The sequence below is a fragment of the Vombatus ursinus genome, unplaced genomic scaffold, assembly GCF_900497805.2.
Source record: "Vombatus ursinus unplaced genomic scaffold, bare-nosed wombat genome assembly UNPS02010611.1, whole genome shotgun sequence".
NCBI lineage: Eukaryota > Metazoa > Chordata > Mammalia > Diprotodontia > Vombatidae > Vombatus > Vombatus ursinus.
The window spans coordinates 7890-23287 of record NW_020950389.1 but is presented as its reverse complement, the minus strand read 5'-3'; the positions used below and the strand labels follow the sequence as shown (position 1 = coordinate 23287).

The following is a 15398-nucleotide window of genomic DNA, read 5'->3' as shown; positions in this document are numbered from 1 at the left end:
TCTTTTTACCTCTTCATGTTTCACTTGAGTCTTATATTTGAAAATCACATTTTCTATTCAGCTCTGATCTTTTCATCAAGAATGCTTGAAAGTCTTCCATTTCACTAAATGTCCATTTATACTCAGTTTTGCTGGGTAGGTGATTCTTGGTTGTAATCCTATCTCCTTTGCCCTCCAGAATATTATATTCCATGCCCTCTGGTCCCTTAACTGTTAAATCTTGTGTTATTCTGATTGTGTTTCCACAATACTTGAATTGTTTCTTTCTGGCTGCTTGCAATATTTTCTCCTTGACCTGGGATCTCTGGAATTTGGCTACAATATTCCTTGGGGTATTCCTTTTGGGGATCTCTTTCAGGAGGAGATTGGTGGATTCTTTCAATTTCTATTTTGCCTTCTGGTTCTAAAATATCAGGGCAGTTTTTCTTGATAATTTCTTGAAAGATGATGTCTAGACTCTTTTTTTGATCATGGCTTTCAGATAGTCCAATAATTTTTAAATTATCTCTCCTGGATCTATTTTCCAGGTCAGTTGTTTTTCCAATGAGATATTTCACATTGTTTTCTATTTTTTCATTCTTTTGAATTTGTTTTACAGAGTCTTGATTTCTCATAAAGTCACTAGCTTCCAATTGCACCATTCTAATTTTTAAGGAAGTATTTTCTTCAGTAAGCTTTTGGACTTCCTTTTCCATTTGGCCAATTTTGCTTTTCTCCTCATTGGCTTTTTGGACCTCTTGCCATTTGGGTTAGGCTATTTTTTAAGGTGTTATTTTCTTCAGCATTTTTTGGGGTCTCCTTTAGCAAGCTGTTGACTTGTTTTTCATAATTTTCTTGCATCATTCTCATTTCTCTTCCCAGTTTTTCCTCTACTTCTCTTACTTGTTTCTCAAACTCCTTTTTGAGCTCTTCCATGGCCTAGGACTGATTCATTTGGATGTAGCCACTTTGACTTTGTTGTCTTCTTCTGGTTGTATGTTTTGATCTTCTTTGTTACCAGAGAAGGATTCTGTGGTCTGACTTTTTTTGTGCCTTTGTTTTTTCATGATCCTAGCCAATTACTTGAGTTTTAAACTCTTTGTTAAGGTAGAGGTCTGCTTCCAGGGTGGAGAATGTACTGTCCCAAGCTTTGGGGGTTTTGTACAGCTATTTTCAGAGATACTTCTGGGGACCTGTAAGTTTTCAGTTCTCCCAAGGTGGTACGATGTTTACTCCTTTCCTGGCCTGTGCTCTCGTCTTTGAGTGACCACAAGCACTCTTTTCTACTTTGGAACTGTGAGGAGGATTTCCTTTCCTCCTCCACTACAACCTCCACCATGCCAGCACTCCTCCTTGCCCCAGGACCACCACCCAGAACTGTGACCCGGATCCAAGCATGGGCAAAGCAAGAGATTCCTGCACCAGCAGAGAGATTCCTGCAATCCCCCTCTGATCACCCATTCGATTCCCCCTCAGTCTGTGGGCCAGAAGCTTCGGAAGCAGCTGCCGCCCCACAGCAAAGCTCAGGGACTGGGGCTGGGATCCTGCTTCTCTCTCACCATAGTCACAGACTTTTCCTACTAACCTAAATTGTCTTTGCCATTTGTGGGTTGAGAAGTCTGGAAACCATCACAGCTGCCTGTGATTCAGTCCTCTGAGGCCTGCTCCAGGTTTGCTGAGGCCTGTTTTGCCTGTGCTCCCACCCAAACTGTGCTCCTCTCCCCCAGCATGATAGACCTTTCTAATCACCCATCCAGGTTGTCTTGGGCTGCATATTTGTTTTATTCTGTCTTTTTGTGGGTTCTGCTGCTTTAGAATTTGTTTAGAACCATTTTTTACAAGTATTTGGAGGGGTTTGGGGGAGAGCTCAAGTAAGTCACTGCTTTTACTCCAACATCTTGGCTTGGCCCCCACTTCAGTTTTTAAAAACTTGTTTAGATTAGATTCCTTCTCTTTCTCCACCTCCTTCTTTGCAAAGAGGTGGAAGAGAGAAGAATATGAGAGTATCGAATAAGAGAAACATACAATAAATGACTGTAACTGGATATGAATGGGATGAACTCAGGCTTAAAATGGTGGACAGTAGAATGAACTAGAAAGCAGAATCCAAACTATATATTGTTTACCAGAAAGGTACTTAAAACATAAATAAATATTCATACAGAGTTAAAATGAGAGAGTAGAGCAGAATTTATTATGCTTCAGGCAAATTTAAAAAACAAGTGTAGCAATCATGATTTCAAATAAGGCAATAGTAAAAATAGTTATGGTTAATAAGAGATGAGTAGGAGAACTTCATTATGATTAACAGTGCTATAGATAATGAAATAATATCAATTATATGCATATATACATATATATGCATCAGGTGCCTAAGGGAAAAGTTAACTAATTATAGGGAGAAGTATAAAGCAAACCTATGTTAGGAATCTCAAAGTTCACCCTTCAGAACTAGACAAATCTAACAAAAGGATAAATAAGAAAAAGTTAAGGTGTTGGGGACAGGATTTACCTGGAAAATTGCTAAACCATTAGGGGTCAGTACGGGTAAAGGCAATGGCCTTCACTGGATCATCTGTCCCTGACCGTACCCTGGACTTGCTTTGCTGCTGAGTAAACATCTACTGAGTCCCCTGGGAAAGCACGTAGTCACAAGTAAACAAAGAAGTCTTAGAATAGACAATTAACCTTTACCGTGAAGTGATGCTCCTCTGGCGTCTTATCTACTGAAAACTTTGTATCTTTAGCTCTTTGCTCTTGGGATATTGTAAATCATCATTTACTTTTATGTATAAAAGTTCAAACCTCACTAGAAATAAACAGTCCTGTGGCTCCTCACCCTTGACTCACCTAGCTCGGCTTTCTCCTGTTCATTTTTTCTACATTGCGTCATCCTTCACCTAAGCCAGCTGCTGGCATTAAGGAGTTGAATAGAATGTGTTAGACCTATATAACCTAGATTTCTGATGATCACAGATTGGGAATACAAAGTAATATACATTTTGTTAGCTGAGCATGGGACCTTTATAAAAATTGATCCTGCTTTAAGGCATAAAGGCCTCATAAACAAATGTAAAAGAGCAGGAATAATAAAAACATCCTTTAATGACCACAGTGCAGGTAAAATTATAATAAATAAAGGACATTTGAAGAAAGGATTAAATAGAAACCAAATAACTTAATCCTTAAAAATTGGTAATAAATTATAAAAATAACAAATAATTTCATCAAATAAAATGACAAAGATGACACAACCTATCAAAACTTTTGAGAAAAGTCCAAACCAATCCTTAGGGGAAAAACTACATCTCCAAAAACTTTCAACCAAAAATAAAAATAAGAGGGAAAAAATAGATCAACAAATTGGACACACAATTTAAAAAATACTAGAAAAGCAACAAATTAAATAACTTCAATCAAACACAAAAATAGAAATTATGAAAGAGATAAGAAATAAAACAAAAAATAAAAAAGCCTCTTGATAAAACTAGAAGATATTTTAAAGAAAACCAATGAAATATATAAACTGTTAGCTAATCTAATTTTTAAAAGGGAGAGGAAAACCAAATTGCCACTATTAAAAATGAAAAATGAAAACTCAAATGAAGAAGTATTTTGCCATTACATGCCATGACAGCAAAACTGATTATTTAAATAAAATGGATGAATATTTACAAAAATATAGAATGCCTAGATGAATGGAAAAAGAAATAAAAAATTTAAATAGCCCAATTTCAGAAAAAGAAATAGAACAAATATAGTAGGAGGTTACAGTCTTTCTAGCCTCAGGAATTGAAACGAAGTAAATGACTTGATCTAACACCAGCAAGATGGTCATTAAAGAGTAGCTCTTCTCAGTTTGTAAGGATACAGTTGACAAACACAGGATAAGGATATATGATTGAAGATCAGATCTAGTTAATACTAATTGACTCCCATGACTCTCTATTTTCCCCCAGTCTCATACCAAGTCAGCATGTGAGAACAACAAGAATATCAAATTCCCTCATCATGATTGTTTTTATTCCCAAAAGCTGGATAAAAATTCTGGAGGCTGCCTCAATTCTGAGGTAACTTGGGCACTTGTCACAACAAGGTCAGTATGATTTTTTGAGACATGTCAATTTTACATTTCACTATCTGTTTTTCTAACTCTCTCTTCTCCTCTTCCACTTTACAATATTGTCTTTTCATGTTCCAACCCAGTTAGACTCTGAATTTTCCCTTCCTCCTTGAAGAATTTATCAATGTATGGAAGTTAGGTTTCAGTGAAAATCAAAACAGTAAGCTATAAAGGAACTCCCAAAGGAAAATTACCAAGGACCAGATGGAATTGCAAGTGAATTCTATTATATAAATTATTTGAAAAAAAATTAAAGAAGTGATCCTAACAAACACCTTCTATGAAATGAACATAATCCTGATACCTAAACCAGAGAGAGATAAAGCAGAGAAAGAAATCTATAGACCATTGTTTTTTCTATAGGAAGAGTCTATCAAACTTTAAGAAAATAAATTTTTATTGATATCATGTTTTATATCACCATAATTTTCTAAAGTATCCCTAGGCTCCCTTTCCTGGAGAGCTATCCCATACAATATTTTTTAAAGAAAAATGAGGAAAAAATAAATGCAACTGATTAATACATTAAAGAGTTTGAAAATGTGTGCAATTTACGGCACTTCATGGACCTCAAGGGGTAAAGTGGTGGTATCTTCTCATACCTCTTCTTTTGAGTCATGCTTGTTCTTTATAATTTTGCAACATTAATTTTTAATTTTATGTGGCCAAGTTCTTTACATTTACATTGTTGTAGTCATTGTGAATATTGTTTCTGTGGCTCTTCACTCTTCATCAATTCTTGTAGATCTTTCCATGCTTCTCTGTATTCATTATACACATCATTTCTAATAATAGTCTATTATTTCTAGTAATAGTCTATTATACTCATGTACCACATTTTGTTAGCTGTCCTCCAGTTGATAGCTGTGAGGGACTGTCTGATGTTGGCTACTGCCAAGTGAAAGTTGTGGCAAGTTAGGGTGGGAACTGGGTATTGGGAAGTAACCGGAGCTCACGCTCCTGAGGCAGTGGGCAGTGCTATGTGGATAAGCTGGGGAAGGAACAGAATACAAGGAAGTAGCCAGAGCACGTGCTCCTGAGGCAGGGGCCTGTGCCACGTGGGAGTGGGACGGCAGAGGATGAGTTCCCTTTGCTTAGTCCCCTCCCTAAGTGCAACGTCAACCCCAGACACCTCCTTCCTGTGTCCTTCCTGACTTCCTGGGTTACCGTACCTTCCCTTTGAGTAGCACTGACCCCAGACGTCTCCTCCCGGTATCTGGGCCTGACTTCCTAGGTCACGTGCTCTCTCTTTGTCTATGCACTAATCCCAGATGCCTCCTTCCTGTATCCGGTCCTAGCCTCCTGCGTCACTTCCTCTCCCTTGGTGCGCTAAACTCAGACATCCCCTTCCGGTATCTGACCCTACAATCATTGACTAGTAGGCGGGCTGAGGAGGAGGGGCTCAGTAGGTACTTAAGGAACGGTCCTGGTGGGAGCACACTCTCTCTTTGCTCCTGCTCTCTTGCTATGGCCTTCCTGCTTGGCCTTGCTGTGATGGCCTCTGAATAAAGCTCGGGTGTTGGCACCTCCTGGTCGGGCTCGTCTCTGTGTGTTTATCCGGGTAGTACCCGAAGACTGGTAAGTATGACTCTGGCAGCCTGCTCCTTATAGGACAAGAGTGCACGGCGCGGCCGGCACAGATAGCCTTCTTTGTTTCCAGTTCTTTGTTATTACAAAAAGTGATGTGATAAATATTTTGTTGTACATGGAGACCACTCTTTCTAATAAATATCAGTGTAAAAATAGTGAATAAAATATTGGCAAAGAGGCTAAAAACAACATATGTAATATTTTATACATTTATGACCAGGCTAGATTTATACTAAGATTGCAGAGCAAATTCATTATTATAAAAAACTTTAAACATAATTGACCATATTCATAAAAATAGTGAAAGTCATGATTTTATCAATAGATACAAAGTAGAAAAAAAGATTTTGACAAAATTCAACATCCATTTATGTTAAAAACATTTAAAAGTATAGAAATAAAAGGACCTTTCCTTAATTTGTTAATGATATTTCTTTCAATAAAGGCAGTGTGGCATAGTAGATAGCTATTTTTGAAGTCAGGAAAACATAGATTCAAATTCTGCTGCTAATACATACAGGCTGTGTGACCAGGTACAAGTCACTTGACCTCTCAATGTTCTCTAAGATGATAAGTTGCCAACCTACATTGGTAGAAGGTCTTTTCTCACATATGAACTCCCTATGCTAAAGCAATCACAGGTCTCATCCCTACCCCATATCTTTCCCTTTATCTTTTTGCACAATATATATTATTTGCATTTATTAACCCCTAGATAAGAATTCAGAATGTGGGTCAGGGAGGGTTTTTTTCCCCTGCCATACCTTTTTGAAGCCAGTGGCTTGACAGAGTCAGGCCACCTATGCATGTACATGGAGTGAATCACACGCACACAAACACACGCACACATATCAAAGGGAACACTTGCCTATTGGCTGGAGTAATGCTACTATTTGATAAGCAAAACCACACTATCCTCCCTTGTTGACTAATGATAAAATGATACCTTATCTATCTATAGGCTTACAGAAGTCAGGATACAAGCCAAGGAGGAAGATACACCTGAGTACCTTCTAGTACACCCATCCAATGTGCATGCAGCCCCTATCACAGTTACAATTAGTATCACTGACTGATTTGTGTCTTCTGTAAAACTCTCTTATGTCCCAAAGCAGCTGCAGTGAACCAGAATAAATGGTGATCATTTGGTTCTTACTAAGAACACCACCTACTCCCACCAGCCTGGCATGGCATCCTAATTACATCTTCACTTCTTTTTTTTTTAATTCTTTTTTCAATATCACCCCTTTCAACATATGCCTCCCCTGCAGTATAAGTCTGTTGTCTCTCTAGATCTGCCCTCTGTCACCTTGCATGCCCCCCCCACTCCCACCCCATTTTAGCAGCCTAGACCAATCCAGAATGAGAGACATTTAGATGGGCTTAAAGTTTTAATTTTTTCACTAATGTCAACCCAATTGCCATACTGGATCCTTTAGCACCTCCCTGCTACAACACTCTCAGTCTCCCACCATTACCTGGATTCACCTCAGATACTGATGTGCCTGATAAGCCATTCTTCAGCCTTAGGGGCTGTAACTATAGCACACACATCTCACCCATTTCATAATCCCTTTATTTAACACCTCCTTGTCCAATTCTTTGGGATCCCCAGCAGAGTCATAACCCAGCTCCACATTCCCATCCTGAAGCTACTCATGCTTTTTTACACCATGCCTGTTAGGACCTATATTTGGGTCATTTTGGCTGGCTTCATCAGATGGTTTCTAGGATTTGGCTCCGTGGCCCAGAATTCTTCCTCTAGGTCAGGGTTTCTTAAACTTTTCCACTCCTGACCTCCTTTTCACTTTTTGGCGGTATTTGTTAGTGTTGCATGGCTTGAGGGCGTGTGCAGTGCAAAGTGCACATTCAGCACCAAGGCTTCAGGAAAATTGATGCACCATGATGTACCCTGAGCAAGTGCCCCCAAACATGTCAGATTTATTACAATTTGATTTTTATTTAATTTTTGGTCATTGCTTGTTCAGAAACCTTTTACTATCCCCAAAATTTTCAGGACCCCATGGAGTCGCAACCCACAGTTTAAGAAGCACTGCTCTAGGCTATAGGCCTTTTGGACAGATGGGTTTCATAGACATTCCTATGAATATAAATGACAGCAGGATGGCTGTTGGGGATACCAGAGCCCTTTTCCTGGAATTTTTCATCTTTTGGATCTGTAAACAGAGGCAGAAACTCTCTTGTGGGAATTTAGATCTCTCTTTCCTCCAAAGGGGAAGATGCCCAGAGAATACAAAGGCCAGTTCTCAAGATTTAAGTCCCCCTTCTCCCTAAAGGGAAGAAAACCAGAGGAATACAATGTCTGTGAAATTAAAGAAAGGTTTTTATTAAGCAGGGAAGGAAAAAAAAGTGTACATAGGTGCTGTCCAGCCTGTGCTGAACAGGAAGTCAGGTAATGGATGGGAAGAGTTTATACACCTTTTAAACAAAATAAGGTAAGGAATTTGGGGGGAAAGGTAGATTTAGAAAGGAAAGAGTCAGTGAGCCCCATCCCCAAGGGGAGGGAGGAGTGAGGAATTCCAGGTATCAGAATGTGGCCCTTTGATACATAAATTAGAAGGCATCCTTGGTGATAAGCAGTCCACAGTTCAAGGCTTGATAAGATGTCTCCAAAAACAGGATATTCTGAGAGCCCCATAACCAAAGTTAGGGGAGTCTCTGGAGATAAGGTTGTCTCTAAAAACCATAAAACGGGATATGTCCATAGTCTCATAACTTGCAGGCAGGAAAGTCTTTGAAGACAGGGATGTCTCTTGCAGGTCCATAAACCACCAAATGGCTCAGGTTTACTGCATGCCCAGCTAGCTTTACTCTAGGTTACTGCAAAGGATTATTGGTATGTCAAGCCAATACAGCCACTCCTCATACAGTTCTGATTATCTGGATAATTTGGAGGGAGGGAGGGAGCTCAAGCAAATCAAGGTATCCATTTTCACATGTCAAATGCAAATAGAAAAGGGGCCACTAATCCATACACAAGAATTCCTATTGACCACATATTGACTTAGTTTTAAAATGTAATGTTACATAGATTTTATTGGTATTATTATTTATTTTGTTAATTGTTCCCAATTACATTTTAATCTGTTTCCCCCACTGACCTGCATGTGTTTGACACCTCTCCTTTAGATGATTCTTTGAAGGAAGAATTCCAGTATACCAATAGTGTGGAACCTGATGGACTCCTAGTACAACAGAATATGGAGTGGGAGAGAAAGGCATCAGCAATGAGTACCCAGTGGACAGATAGTAAGAGAATTGAGATTGTTCTCTCCATTTGGAAGGCCAGGAGAAAAGTAAGGCCAGAGAGGACCTTGGAAGGTAACAGGGGGGAAACTGTAGATGAAGGAATTATCTGTCACATTGTAAAATGATATATGTCCACAGTCATAATGGAGGAAAATGCCTAGCTTGTGCACAGGCACTCCTACATGAATGCCTTCCATGGTATGGGAGATCTAGAGATTGAAATCTTCTCCCATTTTGAGGCACATGAGGGAGAGTACATCCCCAGGTAATTTTCCCTTCTTGCTTACTGATTCCTTATAGATCCCCACTTCCCACTCACTCTTGTCTCCCACCTCCACTTCCCAATAGTGACTCCCTGAGGTGAAGCTCTGAGCCCCCAGCACAAAAATAGCATGTTCCACTTGGACACTTGCAAGCTTCACACTTTTCAGATCTTCAGAGAGGATGAGATTGGGATTTGCTGTCTCAGGATTCAGAGTAATATTCCTTTGGAAGGCCAATAGTATTTCCCTCATTCCACAATTTGTCCAATCTAGAGCAGCAGGCGCTGGCCATTGAAGCAACAGCACCTCACTCCTTTCTAATATGCTACTCGAATTCAGGAGCATCTCCATCACTGGCTTCTCGAAATTCTTCTCTAGCTCATCAATCATCTTTTTTAGGTTTTGGATATATTGGGAAACTCTGGCCTCAGTCCCCATTAATTTCTTCACATTGTTTCTTTTTTCCTTATCCAGCTTTTGTAGATCTACCTGGTTTTTCTTTGACAAGAAAGGGTGCATTTTGATGTATTCTGGTGTGATGACCCGCTTCAATGTCTGTGCTTCCATCTTATACTGGGCCCCTCTCCTTCTCTCCTGGTCCAATAAAAATTGAGCCTCTTTCACTTTCCCCAGCAAGCTACTAAGGGCTTCCTGGAGTTTCATCTTGTTCTTGGCAGACTCTTCTATGGGGTACACACTGTGAGCTCTGTGTTCTTGGGAGAGTAAGCAGGACACACAGAGTGGCTTCTGGTCATCTTCACAGAACAGCTTCTGAATTGCTAGGTGTTGGTCGCAGATGGTCGGGCAACTGAAGTACTGTAGTAAATGATGTCTGGACTGTTTAGTAATGATCACTAGATCCTCCAGGGACTTATTGGTCTCTAAATCTCTGGACTGAATGGTTCCCCTGCATACTGGGCAGGTCCATGGTGCATGGGCTTCCTTCCAGCTCCAGAAGAGACATTCTTGGCAAAAGCTGTGCCCACAATCAATAGTCATTGGTTTGGTGAAGTAATCCAAGCAAATGGAACAGGTGAGTTCTGTCCTGAGATTTTCAATCATATCATTGACATCCATGTTCCTGGGACTTTGTTTCCTCTGATGTAGGAAGTTTCCTTCAGAGGCTGTAGCTCCAGATCTGAACTCCCAGAGCTCCTGGTATTCCCTTTTATAACTCCCTGGGCCTCCAGGTTCCAGTCTCTGAATTCAGGCCCCAGAAGGTGTTAACTTGCCTGGTTCACACCTTTGTTGTTCTGGGCTTGCTTTAGAATTAGTTCCAGGGCTGTATTTACAGGAAACTGAGCTAGGCAAGCAAAAGCTTCACACCTCACTGATGGTACTTTAACAAACACTTCTTAAAAGCCTATTATATTCTAGGTAAAGAAGACACAACTCAATGTGATACTAGTTTTGTGATATATTCAAACAATAAATACTGATATTATGTAGTTGTTTAAATTTATTAATGTTACCATCATTATCTTATTTTTTAAATCTCAAACTAACCCTGTGAGTTAGTTGCTACATATATAACTTGTACCGGCCTTCCCGTATAGATAGTACAATTTAGTCTCTTTTGTTTTCAGCACTTCTGATAGTCCTCTCCAAGCGGCTGCCTGTAGGTGGGCCATGAAATCCGGGAAGGGTTTATCAGGACCTTTTTTAATCTTGGTCAGGGAGGGCCTTTGTTTCCCCAAAGCCTGAATCTTACTAAAAGCCCATAGGGCACATTGGGAGACAGCTGCAAACGCTGTATTTAGTGCCTCTTTTAACTCCTTAAACTTCTTCCATTCTAAAGGGGCCCAGGTCCTCCCTCCATCGGATAAGTGTGGGGGAGGGGGCCGTCCCTCCGCGTGGCTTTCCTTGCTACGGTTTCCTGCTCTCTTTTTGCTCCTGCTCTCCCGCTTCCGCCCTCCTGCCCGGCCTTGCTTTCTTTTCTCTTGCTTATTCTCCCATTCCCTGTTTCCAGTGTCCTCTGTCTCACTCCCTGAGTCTGTCTCACTCCTTGATTCTTCCTCACTACTGATTTCCGCTTCTTTCACTCTTTTATACACTTCTTTCCCTTGCACCTCCCGATCCGGGACCTTAACAAACAACTGTCCCATCTTCCTTCCTTCACCCTTTCGGCTAAGGGTCTCGTCTCTCTTCCCGCGACCAGACCAGCTGATCCACGGGGCCTCTGGCCTATTTCCTCCGCCCCACGTTGGGCACCACTTGTACTGGCCACACCAACCTTCTCCTCCTATAAGGAGCAGGCTGCCAGAGTCATACTCACTCTCGAGTCTTCGGTCCTCAGCCGGATAAACACACAGAGACGAGCCATCGGGAGGCGCCAACACCAGAGCTTTATTCAGAGGCCATCACAGCAAGCCATCACAGCAAGCCCAAGCAGCAAGGCCAGAGCAACAGAGCAGGAGCCAAGAGAGAGAGCGTGATCTGACCACGCTCGTTCCTAAGTACCTACTAGCCCCTCCTCCCCAGCCCGCTTACTAGCCAATGATTGTAGGGTCAGATACCAGAAGGGGCCGTCTGAGTTTAGCACACCAAGGAAGAGGGAGTGACGTAGGAGGCTAGGACCGGATACAGGAAGGAGGCGTCTGGGATTAGTGCATAGACAGAGTACGTGACCTAGGAAGTCAGGAAGGAGGCGTCTGGGGTCAGTGCTACACAAAGGGACCCAGGAAGTCAGGAAGGTCACAAGATGGAGGCGTCTGGGGTTGACGTTGCATATAGGGAGGGGACTAAGCAAAGGGAACTCAGTCCTCTGCCATCCCACTCCCACGTGGCACCGCCCCTTGCCTCAGGAGCACAAGCTCTGGCTACTTCCTTGCACCCAGCTTATCTCACATAGCACTGCCCACTGCCTCAGGGCTTCTCCATACCCAGCCCACCCCAGTTCACCACGACTCCGCCTACCACAGCCCCTGCCTCGACTTCCAAAATACCCAGATCTTACCCTAATCTTGCCACAGCGCCCACCTGGTAGTTGCCAATATCAGACAGTCCCTCACAATAACTCTTTTCATTTTCAGCATCAAGACCTGAGGCAGAGATTCAGAATCAAAGAGAGAAGTTGGGCATTGCGGCAAGTTTTTGAGGAAAGATGTTAAATTCAGATGGAAAGATGTTGAATTCAGATGTATTCCTATTGATTTTCAGTTGCCATTGGGCTATCCTTTAGAAATATTACTCAGGAGGTCAGGTGAGAGAGAAAATACTTATCTTTTTTTTTTTTTTTTGCTTTTTCCCACAGACTATCTTCTGGAGAAGCCTGAAGAGATGGTGTTGGGGGGGGAGGTGGGCAGCTATAGAGAAGTCAGTGAGAGAAGTTCCAAAGTAGAATAGCTAGGTGAGAAATGAGTTCCAAACTTATTTCTTACTAGTCTTTGACACCCACACTCTGCTTCTGGATTTTATCATTACTTTCTGTCATATTGGTGTCATGTTCTTCCTTTCTCCTACCTAGCCTATTTATGTTATGAATAAACGAAAGGATGAAAAAGAATGTATGAAGTGCTTTCCATGTGCAAAGCCCTGTGCTAAGTGCTGGGGATACACATAGAAAGGCAACAGGATAGTTTGAGTCCTCTGGGCACATGCTGCTCCTCTCTTCCCCCAGGACATTGTGCTGTTTTAGCTATATTTATTTGCCTGTCCTGTGCGCAGCAGTTGGTCAGGATTTGGTATTGGTGTTGCTGGGAAAGGCAGGTCGCTTCTCCAAGGGAAAACTAAGTCCTGTTGAGTCTACCTTCAAAATATCTCTTCTATCCATCCCCTCCTCTCTATTCCCATTGCAGTGATGTTCTCATTGCCATCCCCTTGGCCTAACTGCAATATTTGTCTAACAGGTCTTTCTGCTTCTCCCTTGCACTGCCTCCCTGCCCCCCCCATCCATCTTTCATAGATTCTGCCAGGCTTATTTTCTTTATGCATAAATCCATTCATATCTAGCCTTAGTGCAAAAATCTTCTTCTTTTCTTTTTTTTTGGTGAGGCAATTGGAGTTAAGTGACTTGCCCGGAGTCACACAGCTAGTGAGTGTTATGTGTCTGAGGCCAGATTTGAACTCAGGTCCTCCTGACTTCAGGGCCGGTGGTCTATCCACTGTGCCACCTAGCTGCCCCTGTTAGTGCAAAAATCTTCTGTGATTTGATTCTATCTACTGAGTCTGTGCCTAGAATTCAAGGTTTTCTACAATCTGGTGCCACTCTACCTTTCAAGTCTTATTTTTATTATTCTTCTCCCTGTACTCAGTGCTTGAGCCAAACTAGACTACCTTCTGCCACTGAATATGCATTGTACTTTTCTGCCTCTGTCTGTTACCTATATTTAGAATCCTTCCCTTACTCTAATCCCTCCTGAATTCCTATCCATCCTTTGAAACCCAACTCCAATGTCACCCCACTCCATGGAGCCTTATGTGATGTTCCCCGTCCCCAGTGACCTTCTTCCCCAGCCTACCCTGGAACTTACACAGCATTGGGTTTTGTTCCTCTGTAATGCACTTATGCGGGATGTCCCGAAAGTCTCAGTGCAGTTTTAAGATGGGACACCCTCTATCTGATTATGCACTATAACCGTCTGTATTTCTGTCAGATCTTCCTACCAGACTCTAAGCTCCCTGATGGCAGAGACCAAGTTTTAGCTAAACTTTATATATTGCTTTCTATACCTAGTATAGTGCTTTGCATACAGTGACTTAATACTTAATACTGCAATTGTGTTGTTTTTCCTTATCTGTGAGGCCCACCCTCCTCCTTTCTGCCTATCCAAATCCATTTACCCTTCAAGGCCCAGGACAAGAGCTTCTTGCTCCATAAAACGGCCCTGGCTGTCTGTAGGCTTGACGATGCTCCCTTTCTTTGGAGCTCCTACATCACTTAGAGATAGTCCCACAGGAGTTGGCATCTGATTATATTATGTCTTCTGAGTTGCCACTCAGGAGTGGTTCCTTGGCTCTGGTGCTCACTAAATGTGGTCTTCATCAGTAACTATAGTATCTTTCTTTTTTTTTTTTTTTTGGTGAAGCAGTGGTGGTTAAGTGACTTGTCCAAGGTCACACAGCTAGTGAGTATAATGTGTCTGAGGTCATATTTGAACTCAAGTCCTTCTGACTCCAGGGCCGGTGCTCTATCTACTGTGCCACCTAGCTGTTCCAACCATAGTATCTTTTAAGCTGGTTACGAATCCCAGGAGGATTGAGCCAGCCAAGGCCAGTATATAGTAGACCTTAGAACAATATTACATGGTCTCCAGAGTGAGTATGCAGCTCTGTAGAGAAAAATGAATGGGGCCTAAGATTCAGGAGGTATACAGCCTGGTAGATGTATTCCCCTCTAGGCCCAGAGCTTATCATTTCTCCCTTAAAAGTTTTCCCTTCTCATTTCCAGCCTCTACTTCTGGCTGCCATTTCCAATTGATTCCCTGCTATCTATTGGGCACTACAGAGAGCAGAGACTTAAATGATAATAAATCAAGCTGATAAAGCCATAATAACCTTAAATTAACTGAGTTTGCCATGGGCTGTGCTAGAACTTGCTCTTAGTCTCTCTAAGCCAGGCAGGCTTCCCAAGGATGATTAAGAACAGAGAGGTATAGTGGGAAAAGGGCTGAATTTGGAATTAGAGGAGACCTGTAATGAAATACCAGAATTTGACCTTACCCAAATTGCTTACTTTCTCTGAGTCTCAAATTCGTCATCTGAAAAATGAAGGCATTAAAATAGATGGCTTCTAAGGTCCCTATTAGCTTTATTCTAATGGGGTATGGGCCCAAATTGATCACTCCAAAAAGAATTTGGGTCTCATTTGTCTATGGGCCCCAGAAAACCCTAAAACTTTCTTTGAATTATCAAAGAAGTCTCAAGAGGTTGCCTGAGGCTATAATCCACTCAACTGGCCTTTCCTTATCTCTTATTCTTATTCCTGTCAACTAGGCCCTCCCTTTGATACCTACTGAAACCTAGTCTATTTCCCATCTTTGATCTTATCCAGACCCCATTCAACCTCTTCCTTCCCTGTCTTCCAGTTCTTTGTTATCCAAATAAAGCCTAGCCCTTCATTGTCTATTGCCTAGTGACCCCATTCAACCTTCCGGACACTCCCATCAGGATTCTCCTTAATCTTCTCCCCTAGTCACCCCAGCTTCAGGATCCTCCTCCCAGCTCCTCCTCTA

The 15398-nt window shown here is 41.7% G+C and overlaps 1 pseudogene; it reads right to left on the bottom strand.

The window, feature by feature from the left end:
- Window positions 1–9249: 9249 nt before the first annotated feature.
- Window positions 9250–10302, bottom strand: LOC114037811 (annotated as a pseudogene).
- Between the last annotated feature and the right edge of the window lie 5096 nt (window positions 10303–15398).